The following is an 18,140-nucleotide window of genomic DNA, read 5'->3' on the forward strand; positions in this document are numbered from 1 at the left end:
GATTGATGATTGATGATAGATGATAGGTAGATAGATAGATAGACAGATAGATGATAGATGAGAGAGATAGGATAGATAGATGATAGATAGAGAAAAAGATGGGAACAGGATTTTCATGGAAAGCTTATAAATAAAAATTGTCACTTCTTACAATCCAATTAAATTATTGCAAAGCTTGTAACCCTGACCTTAAACGTCCAAATTTCTCCAGGAAATTACATGCTGAGGTTGAGAATCGGCCCAAGGTCTGGAAGCTGGGAAGACTCCCTTCCCAGGAAGACTCTTCAGAGTTCTGATAATTCTCCTTGCTGCTGAATCTACATGTGCATATTTCCTGGTTCTGGATCATCTTTTCTGCAAATTGTAACACTGCTGCAGTCAAGGAGAAGAGAAAATGAGGATTTTTCTCTCTTTAGTTCTGGCCCAAACCATAAGTAACCCATTTCTTTTTACCAATTCCTGGGTTTTTTTCAGTAAAGATGCAAGAAACAGATCTGATATTCTGATTTTCTTGATGAGGCTTTAAGTTACTCATGCTGTAGTGTATAACTAAGCCACTTAGAGCTCATTTCACTATTTTCTCTTTTGTCTAGAACTGACTTAGTGTTTGTTTCTAACAGGAACAAACTGAGTATAATGAGCTTACATGCATTAGCTTATGCATGACTTTATCTGTTGAAAACACTACATGAATGTTAAAAAAAAAATAAACACTTTTATACAAATAATCTGAGCCCAGTAGGAATACACAGAATGCATCCATTAAATATCTCCTGACTCTCAAAGCATGTGTTAAATCGAAAGCTTTTGTTTTTGGCACTTTTTGCCTTTGTAAAAGTTTGTATTTAAAAATACTCACTCAGAGCTGGAGAGGTGGTTTAGTAGTTGAGAGCACTGCCTGCTCTTTCACAGGACCCAGGTTTTATTTCCAGCACCCTCATGGCAGCTAAGAACTGTCTATAGCTTCAGTTCCAGGGGATCAAACCCCCGCTTCTGACCTCCGTGGGCACTGCACAACATGAGTGTACTTACACACATGCAGACAATACACTCATACACATAAAATAAAAATAATAAATAAAAATTTCAAATAAACTAAAAATATTCATCTTCCTAGAGTTGTCTACATATCCTAGTCCAAAAGTACCAAGCTGTGTAGACCAAAGGACTCCAGAGAAATTTGGAAGGCTAGTATTTCAGATGAAATGAGAGAACACATGAAACATTGCAAAAACAGGTGCAAAGGAATGCACACTGACAATCATCAGGGACCAGGAGATAACAGGAAGGTCTACACTCTAGATTTTTTCAGTATGTTGCTAATAAATTTTTCGGGTGTTGTGTCGCATTTTTCCCATAAGCCCTCTGGATTTTGTTATGAATTTTTACATAATACTTCCATTTTGAGGGACACGTAAGTCGTGCTGGTTCAGTTTGCTTTCTTTTACTGTGCTAGAAACCATGACTCAAGGCAGGACATTGAAGCAGAAAACATGGAAGAATGCTGCTTACTCGTTTGCTCAGTTGCCTCTCTTATAGCCCAGGCCCACATGGCTAAGGTTGGCACAGTCCACAGTAGGCTGATCCTTCCTATATCAATTAGCAATTAAGAAAATGCCTCACAGACAAGACACACATCAATCTGGTGGAAGAAATTACTCAGTTGAGGGTCTCCCTTTCCGTTGACTCTGGGTTTTTGTCAGGTGATAGCCAAAGCTAACTATGACAGGTACTATAACAGAACTGACCCTATTACTCTTTGGAGAAGGCTACTAGCTTTCTAAAAATATAACCAAGTTAACTTTCTGTCACTGCAACAAAATACCTGAGATGATCAATTTATAATGAGGAAAAACTCATTTTTGTCTCACAGACAGTTTCATTAATGGTTGTTTGACATGTTGCTCTTGGATCTGTGCCAAAACTGCTTCGCGGTTAAGCTACTCACCTCATGACAACTGAGAAGTGAGAGAGAGATGGAAAGGGGTCAGAGTGCTAATATCTCTTTCAAAGAATGTCCCCAGAGATCTAAGTTCTTCTGTTAAGCCCCACCTTCTAAAGGTTCCACAACCTCCCGATAGTGCCATATTCAGGGGATAAATAATTGAGGAGATACACTTAGGAAGATTACTTATTCAAGCCACAACAACAACTCATCTGCGCATGACAGCTAGGAAAGCAGTTATTCAGCAAGATTATATAGTAAATAAGATTCATGGCTTTTTGTCACTGAAGCCACTAACTACATGAGTTATAGAAAAAAACAAGGCAAAATCAAGACTGGTTCTGACCTCCAGTCTTAATCCCTACTGTTTCACTTTCATAGTGCTAGAAGGTACTAGAAGAAAAATGTAATCATCAACTCTACCCAGCTGTGAACTCTGACAGCTCCAATAATAACTGGCCTAGCAAGATATGCCCACTGGGACAATATTGGTATTATAAGAGTAACTAGTTACTTTATCCTTGGATTTAAGGCCTGCTCCACAAGATGGAGCCCATGTATCACACTGTTATCAGGGCCAAGAACCTGTGACACAGTAGTCATGGGCCGTAGTGGAGAACCTACTATTATTACTCTGCTAAATAGTATTAAACCAATTCCTAAAGATTTATTGTTATACCCATATATTAGTACAGCTCTCAGTTCTTGCCAGAGAAACTTCTTCTTGCAGAAGATGGCAATTAACACAGAGACCCACAGCTAGTCAACATGCAGAGAATAAGAGCCTGCTGAGTGCTCGGCCCTAAGTGGGACACCTATGTCACACCCTCTTCCCAAGACTCAAAGATCACTTGAGAAGAGGGGTAGAAAGATTGTAAGAGCCAAAGTGGTGAATGAATACAGGGAAACTCTGCTGTCTGGACACAATAGGACAGTTGTGCGTATGAACCCATAGTGCTTGTGGCAGCTTGCATAAGACCTGTGCAAGCCCAGAAAAAAACAACATGAATGGGTGAGGTAGACAAAAAGCCCTAGTCCTAGTTGAGTGTCTATTGGTAATTAATAGCTGCTAGGAGATAGAGAATCAGTTTTCTTTAAGGATGTGATACCTGTTAGATTGACCAGGCTCAAAAGAAGGGACCCACGCTCAAGAGCACCTGAGGAGCACAAATTATACCCAGTAGGTGTTTATAAAAGAAAAGTAATAATAGAGGACATGAAGTCAGTAAGGCTAGTAAGCTGGAGGTGGAGATGGGGGAGGGAGTCTAAATATGATCAAAATACATTGCGTGAAATTCTCAAAGAATCAATAAAATATAAAACAAAATTAGAAGGTTCATAGTTTGGTCAATAATGGCACAAAGAGAAAGGCAATGAGGATTTCATTCTCATTCTCAAAGTCCATTCCCACATTTATATATTGAGATCCACTTTCTGGATTCCAGACTCATTTCATCAGCAGTGTATTTGACTTTGCACTTGGGCTTCCTGTGCTGATCTCAAATGCACTCAATATGTCCAAAACTATACCCAACCTTCCCTTGAAAATCTGTTTCTCATCCAGTTTCTCCCAGCTTGGTAACGTAGCCCTCCACTTCTGCTCTTTTTCAGAAACAAGCCTGAACATTGGCCATCGTGAAAAACTCCCAAATACGTGGCTGCTGCGTTGGAACTATCACAGGAAGAATCTGTTCAGTCTTCCAAATGCGTTTTCGGTATCTCTACCTCCTCTCTGCTCCATCGTAGCACCTGGTTTACATCTCTCTGGGACCTTTGTGTCATCTCAGTTGAGCCCCTGCCACATTCTTCCCAGAAGAGTCAAGGTATTTTGTAGGGGAGAGTAGCAGATCACCATTCTAACTAGACAGCACAATTGCTTTCCATTGCAGATCTTTTTTTTTTTTTTTTTTTTTTTTTTTTTTTTTGGTCTTTTTGAGACAGGGTCTCTCTGTAGCCCCAGATGTCCTGGAGCTCACTATGTAGACCAGGCTGGCCTTGAACTCACAGATCTATCTGCCTCTGCCTCTCGAGTGCTGAGATTAAAGGTGTGGGCCACCATGCCCAGCCCATTGTAGATTTTATGACTCAGAGTCCCTTAAGTTTGATAAGGCATGGCCTCAGCCCTCCTCTGGTTTCACTTCATACTGTTCCTGCATTCTTGTTCAATGCATCCTGAAACCCAGCCTCATGGAGCCAAGTTCTTTCTTGCTTAGAAGAAAGTTTATACCTTCTAATCTACATTACTAACTCCTCTCATTCACTTTCTGATTAAACTGATTTTACTCAAAACATCTCTGACACTAAAATGAGAAGTCAAGAAGTGGTGATTTTCTTAGTAGCAACCAATTCTAATGACAACTTGGAATTTTGCAATTCAATCCAATGGAAGTATCCAGAGTTAGCATCAGATTTGGCAGGTTTAAGGCCTCTAGGTCCACAAGATTGACTGCACTACAGGTATCAGGCATAAGAATCACATCCCCAAGTTATGTACTCCTGTTTGATGGCTGCAAAGAGGGCTCCTTCACCCCCTGTTTCATGTTTTTATAATTTAACACCACAACTCCCAGGACCTGTTTGTCAACCTGTTAACTCTCCAGACTTTTTATGGAGCTTTCATTAAGTAGGCGATTGATTGAACTGATGGTTATTGACAATTAATTCAATATCCAGCCTATTGCCAATTGCTAAGGGTTGGGGTTGGGCTGAAGCTTCCACACTTTTAACCTCCAGTCCCTATCCTGAAACTACTAGAGTCTGCCAAGTGTTACCACATAGGAACAAAAGGTGCTCCTGTGTCCATATGCTGAGGAAGTCTCGGGGTTTTAGAAGCTCTGTGCCAAGAACAGGGAACAAGGATCAAATACCTTTCCATGATACTACACTTACCTTATAATCAGTCTTTTCACAGACTTATCACAGTTTCTATTCAGTTACTTATTCACTTGTGTAATTATTTGTAAAATTCTCTATTTCCCATCAACCTGTGTAGTCCATGAGGTCAGAAAGCATCATTAATTTGGTCATATTGTTGCACAACACATGCCGGGTACACATCACACACTTGAAAAGTATTTGCAGAATGAATTAATTTCATCAGAAAATGTTATGTATCACATTGTTGATATTAATTACATGCCGGGAATCTAGGAACATAAATTCTTTTGTGAAAGATAGAATCAGATAATGATAATAGAAAGATTAACATTGTGACTATTTGCCATTCAGTTTTATGACAACTGTATGAGGTTAATAACGTTATTCACGCACACACCCCATAGCAGGTGAAGAAGCAGACTTGTATAAGTGAAACAATTTGCTCAAGGTTACAGAGGCAACCAGTGGAAGACTTTGAATAGCATATGTTCTAAATATTCTCTAAAGAAGCAGGAAGAGCCTACTTACCCAGAGGACTTGGGAAAGGTTTCATTGAGAAGTGTAAGCTGCTTTGAATCCTAAAGAATGAGTCAGTGATTTCTACATACAGCCCGGGGGAAGGCATACCAGGAAGAAGGAAAAACTGCAAATGTGTGAAAGGGCATGGCATATTTGTGGTAAGCAAAGAGTGCAGGAGAACTGAAGTGTTAGGTCACGTGACAGAAAGTACACAGAAAAAAAAAACAGGTTGGGACCAAATTGGGAAATTCCTGTGCTAAATTTAAACTGAGCATGGGAAAACCGATGGTGATTTTGGTATAAAAGAAATAAAATAAAAACTATTCCATGGACCTTATAGAATATCAGGTTGGTATATTGTATCTTAAAATCTTAGTTTTATAAGACTCTGCCAAAGAAAACCTAATTTTCTTGGCTTATTAAAACATACAAATAAAGGGCTGGAGAGATGGCTCAGTGGTTAAGAGCACTGGCTGCTCTTTAAGAGGACCCAGGTTTGATTCCCAGCACCCACATGGCAGCTAACAATGTAATTCCATTCCAGGGGAATCTGATGCCATCTTCTGACTTCCGGGTGTTGCATGACATAGGTGCACTTACATTCAGGCAATGCATTCATACGCATTAAACATATAAAAATAATAAATAATCAGAAAAGCATACAGATAATTAAAGACAAATGTTAGGAATTTATCATTTCAAGTAAACCAGGATGTTTTGCCCTTCCCTTCACTTACTTTCCCAGAAATTTCAGTTCTATCCACTGTGACTTAGCATACGTCCAACACGTCAGTGTAAAAGATACACAGTGGCTCAGAGTGTGCTCAGGACGACAAGTGTTCCCCCAGGAGGCAGCATAGTGTGGTACATCAGCATTCACACAGGGTGAGGACAGCATCCAGGTAGTCAGGCAGCCAGTCATTAGTGTAAGGGCAATGTCCACAGGGCATAGCCCAGAATAGGATAGCAAGTTCATTTGATGGGCCCCAGCACAGGGTGTCAAAGACTAAGAGGATGGGGAAGGAATCCATATGGGAAGAATGGCCCAGTGTCAGAAATTTGGGGCCCAAATCATTTGAGGTGGTTGCATGTGTATGAGGATAACTCAGTGCATGGTATGAGAGCAGGAGGGCAAGGGAAAACTTTCTATGAGGACAGGAAGGGGCCCACATGGGGAACAGGAACACAGCAGCAGCCTCACGTGGGGCCTTAGAACCTGACTGGAGTGAGAAAGATATGCCTGTGAGGAAAAAGTCAAGAGCAGTGATAGAATGAGTCATACACATGGATAGGCATGGATACAAGTATTTCAAGTAAGACATACAGAGTTCACACTAACTGGAGAAAAGGTTGTAAATGTGGAGGGAATTCTACTGGAACTGATTAAAATGAAGACATGTTTTCATTGAGGTGTGTGTGTGTGTGTGTGTGTGTGTGTGTGTGTGTGTGTGTTTACGTGAGTATAACAATAATAATTAAAAGAAAAGTCATGAATTAAGGGGGACGGGGTGGAAAGGAGAGGAAGAGTTGGAAATAATGAAAATATAGTACTAATGTATAAAATTCTCGAAAAATTTGAAGCTATCACTATATTCTCAGGGCTTTCAAAATTCATGATAGATGCAGAAATTCATAAAGGCTTTGAGGAGGTGGTGTACAAATGCATACACATATCCTCTAGCTACATCCAGTGAGAGGGCATTCCATAGGGGCGGAAGTAGCAAGCACAACCAACAGCAGATCTTGGTTTCTTTATCCCCTGGGAGCTAGGGCTTCTTTAAAAGAAAATGCTGAGTTTGGGACTGGTCAGAAAATGTACAACATAATATCTCACAGTGTCTGAAAATGAGAAAATGCTTAAATAAAGATGGAGAAGTGTCAAAAGAAAAAAAGCCAGGTTAAAAGAACTTCCACTCACCAGATTAGGGATATTTGAAGATCAAAATTAATATTAAGTAGCACAGTTACAGTTACATGCCACCATGCCCAACTTTTTACATGAATTCTGGGAGTCTGAGCTTAGGTCGTTGTGCTTAGTTGCCAAACACTTTACCAACTGAGGCATCTCCCCAGCCCTACTTTTAAGATTATTATACCAAAGATACATAATCTAAACAAAATTAAGGACATATTAGACAAACCTAGTGAATACTTGATAAAAATAATTGGTGTTTAATCCTTCAAGGTGTCAGGATCACTGGCTAAAGGAAGACTAAGACAAGAACATGGTCCACATGGAAGGAGGCTGCTGACATGAGAGTGGAAGCAGCATGTAATTTTGGACTATGTCCCTAGCAGTAAGTGACGTTATCTGCATGTGGATCTGAGGGTGAGATAATATCAATCTTAACTTCTTGATTTGGATAGTTGCATTGTGATTTTGAACTTTATAGGATGCACACATTCAGTTATTCACAGGTGATGATGTACATCAATAACTACTCAAACACAGGTCCAGAAAAATCTTCAGTGTTATGTAGATTCAACTTTCTATAGGTTGAGGTTTTGCCTCTAAACCAAGAAACAAACAGGGTTGGAGAGATGACTCAGTGGCTGCAGGCATGTACTGCTCTTGCAGAGTGTCTGAGTTTGATTCTCAGCACCCACGCTGAGTGGCTCACAACTGCTTGTGATTCTAGCTCCAGGGGATCCAACACCCTCTTCTGGACTCTGCAGGTACCTGTACTCACAAGTGCACATATACACACAGAGGCACACATAGACGTAATTAAAAATAAAACTAAAAATTTAAAGCCAAAGAATTTGTAGGTGCTAGAGAGATGTTTGGTTAATAGCAACATCTGCTTTTGCAGAACACCTGAATTTGGTTCCTGGCACCCACATGGTGGCTAACAACCACCCTTAACTCCAGAAACAGGAGATCCAACTCCCTCTTCTAACCTCTGTGGGCACCAGGCACCACATGATACGTGTGCACTTACAGGCAGAAAAAAACACTTATATACATAAGAAATAAACAAAAGGGTTTAATTTATAAAAGCAAACAGCAATAATGTCATGCTTCTGTGAGTTCTTGACTCTTAATGCCAGAGTGATGCAACGCCTTTATTTTGAACTCGGTGTGGTAACTACTTCTCTCAGCAACTTACTCATCTGGGTTTTTTTCTTAACAAATGATTCTTGTTTTTAATCTTTACAGGCACAAATTGATAAAATAGCCACTGTTAAAGCAGACCCAAGACTATCAGGAATACACTTGTAAAAAAATTAATTGAGATTATTTATCTTGCTGCAGCAAGGGTGGCAACATCCTGCAGGAACAAAGGACATGTGAGCAAGAGGCATTTCAAACAGATTCTTAAGGGATTGGTGCTCATGCTAGATGATTCTGAAGAGGAGCCAAGAATCAGGGACAATATCTAATTTGATATTGTCAAATTTTAAAAAAGCAGAAAAAATTGAATAATTAGTAATATTAACACTTTGGGTCATGAGGGCAGAAGATTAAAGGGAGTTCAGTATTGTCAATGTAAAGAAACAGCATCATTCATGGTGGTCAGAAAAAGGGGATTGTTTCTTCATTTCCGTGGTCACAAGGTCCTTATCTACAGCTGGTACTGAGCATTGGTTATGCGCCTTTGAAAAAAAAAGTGTGGCTTTGCTGTCATCAGTATCAATTTTTTACCAAAAAAAGGTAGATAAATCCTAATATAAGATACAGGCACAGCGTAAGCCAAAATGTAATCACCGACCACCTGTTGACAAAGGACAAATCAATGGGAACAAAATAACAACAATAATAGTGATAATTTTCTAAATTGCTCCCAATTCTAGGCATTATTCTAAGAACTGTACAAGTGCTAAGCACTTTTAGTTCTCGAAGGTACACCATAAATTAGCTAGTATAGCTGGCCGTGGTAGTGTACGCCTGTAGTCCCAGCACTTGGGAGGCAGAGGCAGGCAGATCTCTGTAAGTTCAAGGCCAGCCTGGTCTACATAGTGAGTTCCAGGTCAGCTGGGGCTACAGGGAGACCCTGTTTCAAAAAGACCAAAAAATGAATAAAAATAAAAGTAAAAAATAAAAATAAATTAGTTAATATTATGTCCATTTTATGGATGGTAAAGATAAGGGACAGAGAGATAAATTTGTACATTATCCCTCAGCTACTCCATCGGAAAGCAAATTATCCTGTAATATAATCATGGCCACACGTTATTATCTGGACATATGGAAAATAATACATAGCATCCTTCATGACATCCCTTAATATGCCTTCAAACTTTGGTCACTTTTAGCAGCCCCCTTCCTCATCTCATCCCCACATTTTCAATGTGATCAATGAGGTGCTCCTCTTTGACCTTGATTTTCTCTCTTAACTCTGTCCATAATCTCTTTTTGTTCTTTTTTTATATTGCCTCCTTTTTGTTGCTTGAGCTTTGATTTTCTGTCTATGTACTCCAGGTGTTGTCTTATAATTGCCTGTTTATACATCTGGCTTAGGAGGCAACTTTTATTTATGCATTTGGCTGTCTGGAATCCTGATGTCCTTTGAGGGAATTACTACTACTTAGTCCCATGCTGATAAATGTTTAACAGCTGGTTTCTCAGGCAGGGATGTAGGGACATATGCGTGTGCACGCGCACACACACACACACACACACACACACACACACACACACCTTTATTGTAAGTTTTACTTGTACCAAGAGCAGGTATCAGACAATTTATAAATAATAATGCATATTATGTTCTTTTTATTTATATTCCAAATAACTAATTATTTCTCACAGAATGGTTTTGTTGGTTGATGTCAAACTTGCAGTCAGTTACAGTTGCAGCTAATGAAAGAGCAGCACTCCTTAACTAAGATTGGTTGGTATGTTCCCTTATGTTAATGGCTAAGTTAAAGAGAACAAAGTCCTGTGTCAGAACTTTCTTGCTCATCAGTGATATAAACAAGTTCTTTGCTAAATCTGATAAGTAGTTTCTTAATGCTAGAATACTATCTTTTCTTCCTGTGCCATTCACAAACTAATGACTACAGACATGACAGTTTAAAGTTTAATCTGCATATTTTGCATTTCTTGGTCACTTTGTCATGTCTAACAATTGAAGAAACAACAGATCAGTTCTAGTTCACAGCGCTTATGAATTCCTGTGGTGTGAGCACTCCCACCTTGGCTGATTTCAAACTTTTAACACAATGCCACTGAACATGAAGACAAAGCCAGGAAAAAAGGTGCATAAACACCAACACGCCACTCCTCTACCATACAGCCACAGTAGAGGTGAGTGGCCTCAAGAAAACAACAAAATCATTAGGAAAGGATGGTTTGATCATTACTGCCTTTTAAAAACTAAATTTAATCATAAATTAACTTTAAATAATGTCTACATTTAGCATCTGACTTACAAAACTGCTGTTTTAACAGATGACTCACATGAACTGATCTAAGCCAGACACAGCCTACCTCAGCTTCTTCTTTACTGTGTGTGGTCTTTCATGGGAGGGACTGTATTCCATAAAGAAAACAAGGCTACTTTCCATGCAGACCAGCCAAGAGACCTGAGCCTGGCCAGCTGTGTGATCTTTTCCCAGGCTCTCATTCTTTTGTTTTTGAAACAATAAAAATATTTTGTATTAATATACGGAAGAGAATGACTTGGAATTTTCATATGATAATTTTTGTGTTTTACAGAGATGTCATATTGATAACTCACACTCATTTAGGTACATATTGGCACTTGGACTCCCATTCCTTTTTTTAATGAAGTTTATATAGATGTTTATATGTGAAATCAGGGCCAATAGAAATTAAATCAGGATTTTAAATACTCTGCAAGATTACAGACATGGTATCCATATGCTGTTTTAAAATCATTCCAATTATACAGAACAGAAAATCAGCTCCCCATGATAATTTATTTGTTGGATTTCAGTAGAGTCACTGGGAAAAGCATGAACATTGAAACAAAATATATGGACTTTTTCCATAGAATATTTCTAAAATTTCTAAATACATTTGAATTAATATATGAAGATTTTAATAGTCTTTAAAGTCTTTTTACACTTTCCTCTTCTTTTTTAATTTTTTTATTATTATTCCAAAGAGAGGCAATTTTTAACACATTTTTCCAGAAATAACTTGAAACAGGTTACATAAAAATATATAGACAATGAAGATTAAGGAGGGAAAATGGGAATAAGAAATCAAAGACTAAAGGATTTGCCATTTTGCTGCCAATTTGTCCAGTTTTGTTTTTAAATTTTAGAATATTTTTATTATTCCAAAGAGAAGCAATTTTAACACATTTTTCCAGAAATAACTTAGAGCATGTTACATAAAACATATATTCAATGAAGTTTAAGTGGGAAAAATAGGAATTAGAAATCAAACACCAAAGAATTTGTCAACATGGGGTCAATTTTGGTGGAATAATAAAGGTTTCCTTTAGGGTTTTGTTTTTGTTTTTTTTGTTTTTTGTTTTTTTTTGAAAATCCTAATGACTTTGTTGGCTTGCTAACAGACCACAGCGGATGGAGGTTACTTACAGAAGAGTGGGTGCCCCCCCCCATTTACAGCTGCACTGTAAAGTCCACACTCAAACATAGATCCTGTGACTTCCTGACAGTCCCCCAAAATAGTGAGAGAGGTGCTTCATGGTGTTCTTGGCTTATATATCCCTTGCCCCTTCTGCACATGCAGCTAAGGTTGACTGATTGGGTGGGAGGGGTAATTGACTCCCCCCTTGACTCAACAAGCATGGGAAGGAGGTGTGACTATAGTTTGCTGGCATAGTGGTCAAAGGACACTTCCAGGTAACACTCCACCCCTTCCTCTGGCTCTTACACTCTTTCCGCCAACCTCTTCTGCAAAAGTCCCTGAGCCTTGGAGGGGGTGATAGGTGTTGGATGATCATCCTCCCATTGTGGCAAGGCATTTTTTGTTCTCTGCATAATCTGTTTTCCACAGGCTGTTGGCCTATTTCAGTGGGATTCCATCTACTATAAAAACACAAATAGCAAGACGCAAGAACATCTAAGCAGTGGCTGCTATAATAACCTATGGGCATAAACACAAATGCTTGGATGGTACTTTAGCAGAGGTGCATCACATCCAGCTAACAAAACAATTGCAGTGGCTTCCCCACTGGGGTCTATATCCTCCCCTACCACAGGGTTTGGCCTGATCTACAGTACTAGATGTATGTTCCACCCCTAGGAGTGGGCATTATATCCAATCAAAAATTTGCTGGTTGTACATACACTAGACACTCCACTATTGCACCATGAGGAACATCTTGTTTGGTATATTGATCATGTAGTATGTGGGCTCTGTCCTGGAGCAGAATTGAAGGGCTATACAGAGTACTATGGAAATGAAAGGGGAAAATTTCTCCAAATTCACAGAAAAACAACAACAACAACAAAAATAAAAAGCCTTAAACACAGAAGGAACCCTCCTGGGATGGAAGAAAGCCCTAGCAGAACCCATATGGTTGTTAAATGAAAATCCCAGCACCTGAACCACCCCCACCATGATCTGTTGGCCAGAGGAGCTCTGGAGGTGACCCAAACAATAAAGGCCATTGCCAATAATGTTGGTTGTACACTGGAAGTGGAGGTAAACCCTGTTGCTGAAGACATCACATGGTGTGAGTGAAGGAGAGGGAGAAATCAAGCTTGGACTATGCTGGAAAATCCCTGCCACTGGATGGGTGGCTTTGAGAGTTTCAGAAGGCGACATGCAGATGGCTGGGGCCGGGGGGCGGGGGGCGGGCTGTCCCCTGTAATTCTGCTCATTGTTGAACTCTCTCATTCTTAAGTCATAAAAAGCAGGGCACTCTAGCACCCTATATATTAGCAGTTGCTGGAAAAACAGGTCCTGTTTATGGAACTAGGTATGTTTCCTTTCATACTATTCCTTGATTCTTGCCAGGGTATACACAAATTAGCCTCTAGTTTTTCTATGTTCTAGCCATATTTTATAGTTTGGTCTCATTAGTAACTATCTCTATTGCTCAAAATCAGTAAGTATAACCAGTTATTCTAGATTGTTTTATGCTACTAATGATAAAGCACTGACCAAAAGCCACTTGAGGAGGAAAGAGTTCATTTGGCTTACAGGTTACAGTCTATCATTGGGGAAAGCCAAGGCAGGAACTCAACACAGGATCCTGGAGGCAGGAACTGAAGTAGAGACCATGGAGGAATGAACATCATTTACTGGGTTGCTCCCCCAGCTTATTCAACTATTTTTATAATACAACCCAGGCCCATCTGCCCAGGGATGGAATGATCCACCATGTACTGGGCCCCCCTACATCAATTCACAATTAAGAAAATGCCTCACAGACATAGTCACAAGCCAATCTGATGAAGGATATTCCTCAATTGAGGTTTCATCTTCCCAAGTTTCTCTACTTTGTGTAAGTTGATAAAAACTAACAGCATATAGGCATTTTGTAAATGCTTCAGTATAAAAGATGAGACTTCCTATTTTGGGGCTGAGTTCAGAGGCCATGGATGGAGGGTCACAAGGAACTGGAAGATTAGACATGCTTTATTTTCTCCAAGCAAGAGCACACAGTCTGAGAGGCAGCTGACTGCTGAGTGAAAGACATCTCATTGGTCACAAGGACTTTTTATAGGAAATCAAACAAAGGTGGATTCTTGCCAAAACTGGTTATATGACATTTTATATCACTGTTTAATTTTTGGGTCCCCAGACATCATTGATCTCTGAAAGTCTAGCATTAGCCATCTTGGCTCATGCTGGAAGTCCTTATTAGCCCCTTGTTGTAAACATAAACAGGCCCTCAAGGCCTTGATTCCCTACACTTATTTCATGATGCACAGTTCTAGCTCTAGGTAAAAGCCAAACACTGTTTGCTACTATGTATGTATAAGGAGTTACATCATTAGGGTGACATTAATGATTACCTAGGTCATATACAAGCACTTGCTTAATTTAATATAGGAAAATTATGTTCTGAGTTCTGGAAATTAGAAATGAATGTAGCATAGTGTTTCAGTAATAACTTCATGTATTAATATACATGATTTGATGATGATAATGATCATGAGAAGGCTGGAGGCAATGCATGTCATCAGGCTGGATGCTTCCTTGTACATTATATTCTGCCCATCTACTTTTCATTCTAATCAGCAGTGTAGCCATGAGCTTAGCCCGTGTAGTGTGGTAACCCCTTGGATCAACTGCTTCACATTCTCTGGTATTTCCCTGACACTTTGAAAAGCACACTCCACACTCAAGCATGCACAATCCATAAATGAGAAGATTACCATCTACAGGAAAAACTTCATTATTGGCAATGGACCTCACCACTTCTTTGGTCCCTCCAACAGACGATTCTGAGTAATATTTTTCATGGATTTTCAGAAAGTCCCAGTAGTCTCTCAGTTGCCCACAGTAATGATAAGAAAATCCCCTGGGGGTGGTATTTTTCTTTATTCCATACCCACAGCTAAAGCTCAATATTTTTAACATCTTTATCAACAGCAATCTTCCTGTCTCAGTCCCCTGCTGGTTACAGATAGGTTCCACACCTGGCAACACCAGTCTTGAAATGTTACACCATATAGAATTACAATATATCTTAACCACAATCTAGGAAAACCGAAGAAAAGTAACCTTGTACAGGAGTTCAGTAACAACCAATCTTCATGTCTACCTTAGTTTCTTTCCTGTTGCTGTGATGAATAAAATACCCTGACAAAAAATACTTAAGGAAGGTGGTGTTTTGAGGTAGAGGTTGTTTGTTTGCTGGTTTGGCTCCCTGATGAAGGTGTAGTCCATCATGGTGAGAAAGCCAAGGCAGAAGGCGCCTGAAGCAGCTGGTCACATTGCATCCACAGTGAAGACGCAGAAGGCAATGAATGCAAGCTTACTAGTGCTCAACTTGCTTTCTGCATTTTATAGTCTAGAATCTCTTGACCAGGGAGTGATTCTTCACACAATTAGCATAGGGCTCCCCATGCCCAGAGGCCCGTCTCCCAAATGATTCTAGATTCTGTGACATTGACAACACTATTATAGTATCTAAGCTGCAAAGGCCACTCAGTCTGTACTCTTCAGAGCATATGCCAGTCAATAAGCCTTTTCTTTTCTTTATTCTTTCTTCATTCTGGAGTATTAGACCTGGACTCTAACTTACAGTCAGCCTGTCAAGGATATGGATTAGGTCGGACTGGAAAAGAATTTCAGGGGAGTTTGTCTGAAGCTATAGAAATATGTTTTCTTCTAATGCTATGGGAAAAAGAAAAGTCTACCTTAAAACACTTAAGTATGTATCCAAACCTCACTTAAAGGGACTGGTGTCTCGTTATGTGAAAAATTATATCTGAAGTGGTTGATGCATAGCAATAGATTAGTGATGCAGTACCCATGTGGCCTTTAACAAGGCACTGAATTATTACTGTGCAAATTTTTTAAAACAGTAACTTTTTTCCACACTGATTTCCACAGTTGTTGCATCAGTTTGCAATCCCAGCAGCAGTGAATGAGGTTGCCCTTTTCACACATCCTTGCCAGCATTTGGTGTCATTTGTTCTTTTGGTCTTAGCAATTCTGACTGGGGTAAGATGAAATCTTAAAGTAATTTTAATTTGCATCTCCCTAACTACTAAAGATGGTGAACAGTTTTAAGGTGTTTCTTAGCCATTTTTTTTTATAAAAGGAAGAGTTTATTTAGCTTGAGATTCCAAAGGGTACTAGAGCCCATCATGGCAGGGAGGCATGGCAGCAGAGGTGGCTGGAGAAGGAGTAGAAGCTAAACGCTCACCTCTTCAAGCAGGCAGAGAAAGCAGAGGGCGACTGGAGATCTGGCAAGGCTTAAGAACCCTGTTAGCCCACCCCCAGTGCCCTGCTTCTTCCAGCATGGCCACACTTTCTAAGACCTCCCTAAACATCAGCACCAACTGGGGACAAAATGCTCAAATACTTGGAGCATATGGGAAACATTCTCATTCAACCACCACAGAGCTCTTGCCTGTGTTCAATCTCTAGCACAGAATATAAAGGAGGAATCCCTATCCATGCACATTGACATTAGTAATACAATGTGGCACAGCCTCCAGAGCTTGGCAGTTCTTCAAAAAAGTTGAAGTAAAAATTACAATGTAACCTAACAATTCAACTCCTAGGCATATCTCCAACAGAACTGAAAACATGCCCCCACTAAAATGTATGTACTTCTCAGCTTTTGTGGTATTTATAATGGTTCACAAATGAAAATAATCTAACTGGTAAACAAAATCCAGCTGAAAAACAAAATGTGGTATATCTATACAACGGAATATTATTCAGTCCTAAAAAATAATGGGTTATAGCTACATACCAAACCATGGATGAGAATATATTAAGTGAAAGGAACCAGATGCAAAACATACTGAATGGCTCCATGCATATGAGGTTTTGATAGAAGTTGCATTACTATTTATGTATGATAATTCCAGGACATCAGAAGTAGATTGGGAGCTGGAGAGATGGTTCTGCAGTTAAGAGCACTGGCTGCTCTAGCAGAGGACCCAGGTTCAATTCCCAGCACACACATGGTGGCCAACAACCGTCCATAACTCCAGTTCCAGGGGATCGGATGCCTTCTTCCAACCTCTGCAGGCATTGTGCAACACAGGCACACTTACACACATACAGGAAATATACTCATACACATAAAATAAAAACAATAAATAAAATATTTTTTAAAAAAGAAGTAGATTGCCAGCAGGGCAGGGTGGTGCATGCCTTTAATCCCAGCACTCGGGAGGCAGAGGCAAGTGCCTCTGTGAGATGGAGGCCAGCCTGGTTTACATATCAAGTTCCAAGCCAGCTGAAGCTACAGGGAGACCCTGTCTAAAAAAAGACCAGAAGAAGGAGGAGGAGGAGAAGGAAGAGAAGGAAGAGGAAGAGGAGGAGGAGAAGAAGAAAATCGAGGAGAGGGTACAACACACCACAAGAGGGGAGAACACATGGTGGTTAGGCTATGAGTATGACATCTTCATACCTCAGACTAGTGACCTTTAAAAAGAGGTTCAAGAGAGTCCTTCATCCCTCCACCATGTGAGAACACAGGAAGGTGTCATTGATGAGCAATGGTACTGAATCTCAGAGCTCCTTGATCTTGCACTCCAGAGCTTCCAGAACTGTAGCACATATACCTGTGCTGTTTATAGCCTCCTAGTCCAGGGCATTCTGTTAGAGCAGCCAGAGCAGACTAAGGACAGTAATGGATAACAGAGATATGTTATTTTATGGGAAGTTTCCAACATCATGCCTCACTACCTGACCTCTGACCTCTGCTCTTGCTCCTGATGATACAAAGGAGAAGAGGTGTCAGGTCCTGAGATTTCCATCTCCACACCATGAAATCAAGGATGAAGCTCACTGAGTCATTCAGTAAACATATGTATGTGATATATACCATATTAATTTGGGTATGGATTATCCCACAAATAAAATCTCACATGCTTATAGAGAGATAAATATGTCAAGATTCTACTATTTAGATATATTAAAAAAAGGTAGCCATTTTCTATGATTGATATAATTTTTCTCATAAATCCCATCCTGATGAATCCTAGCTAGAATGAAATAGTAATATCTAAACCTTCCAACTAATATTTTTTTAATTATTATTGTTTTAAATTCTCTCTCTCTCTCTCTCTCTCTCTCTCTCTGTGTGTGTGTGTGTGTGTGTGTGTGTGTGTGTGTGTACACATGAGGGCAGGTGTCTGAGGAAGCCAGAGGTGGAATTTTAGGTGGTTATGTGCCTCTCTCTGTGGGTGCCAAATTCAGGGTCTCTGCAAGAACAGT

This window comes from Nannospalax galili, unplaced genomic scaffold, assembly GCF_000622305.1.
Source record: "Nannospalax galili isolate Female #2095 unplaced genomic scaffold, S.galili_v1.0 scaffold50, whole genome shotgun sequence".
Lineage (NCBI taxonomy): Eukaryota > Metazoa > Chordata > Mammalia > Rodentia > Spalacidae > Nannospalax > Nannospalax galili.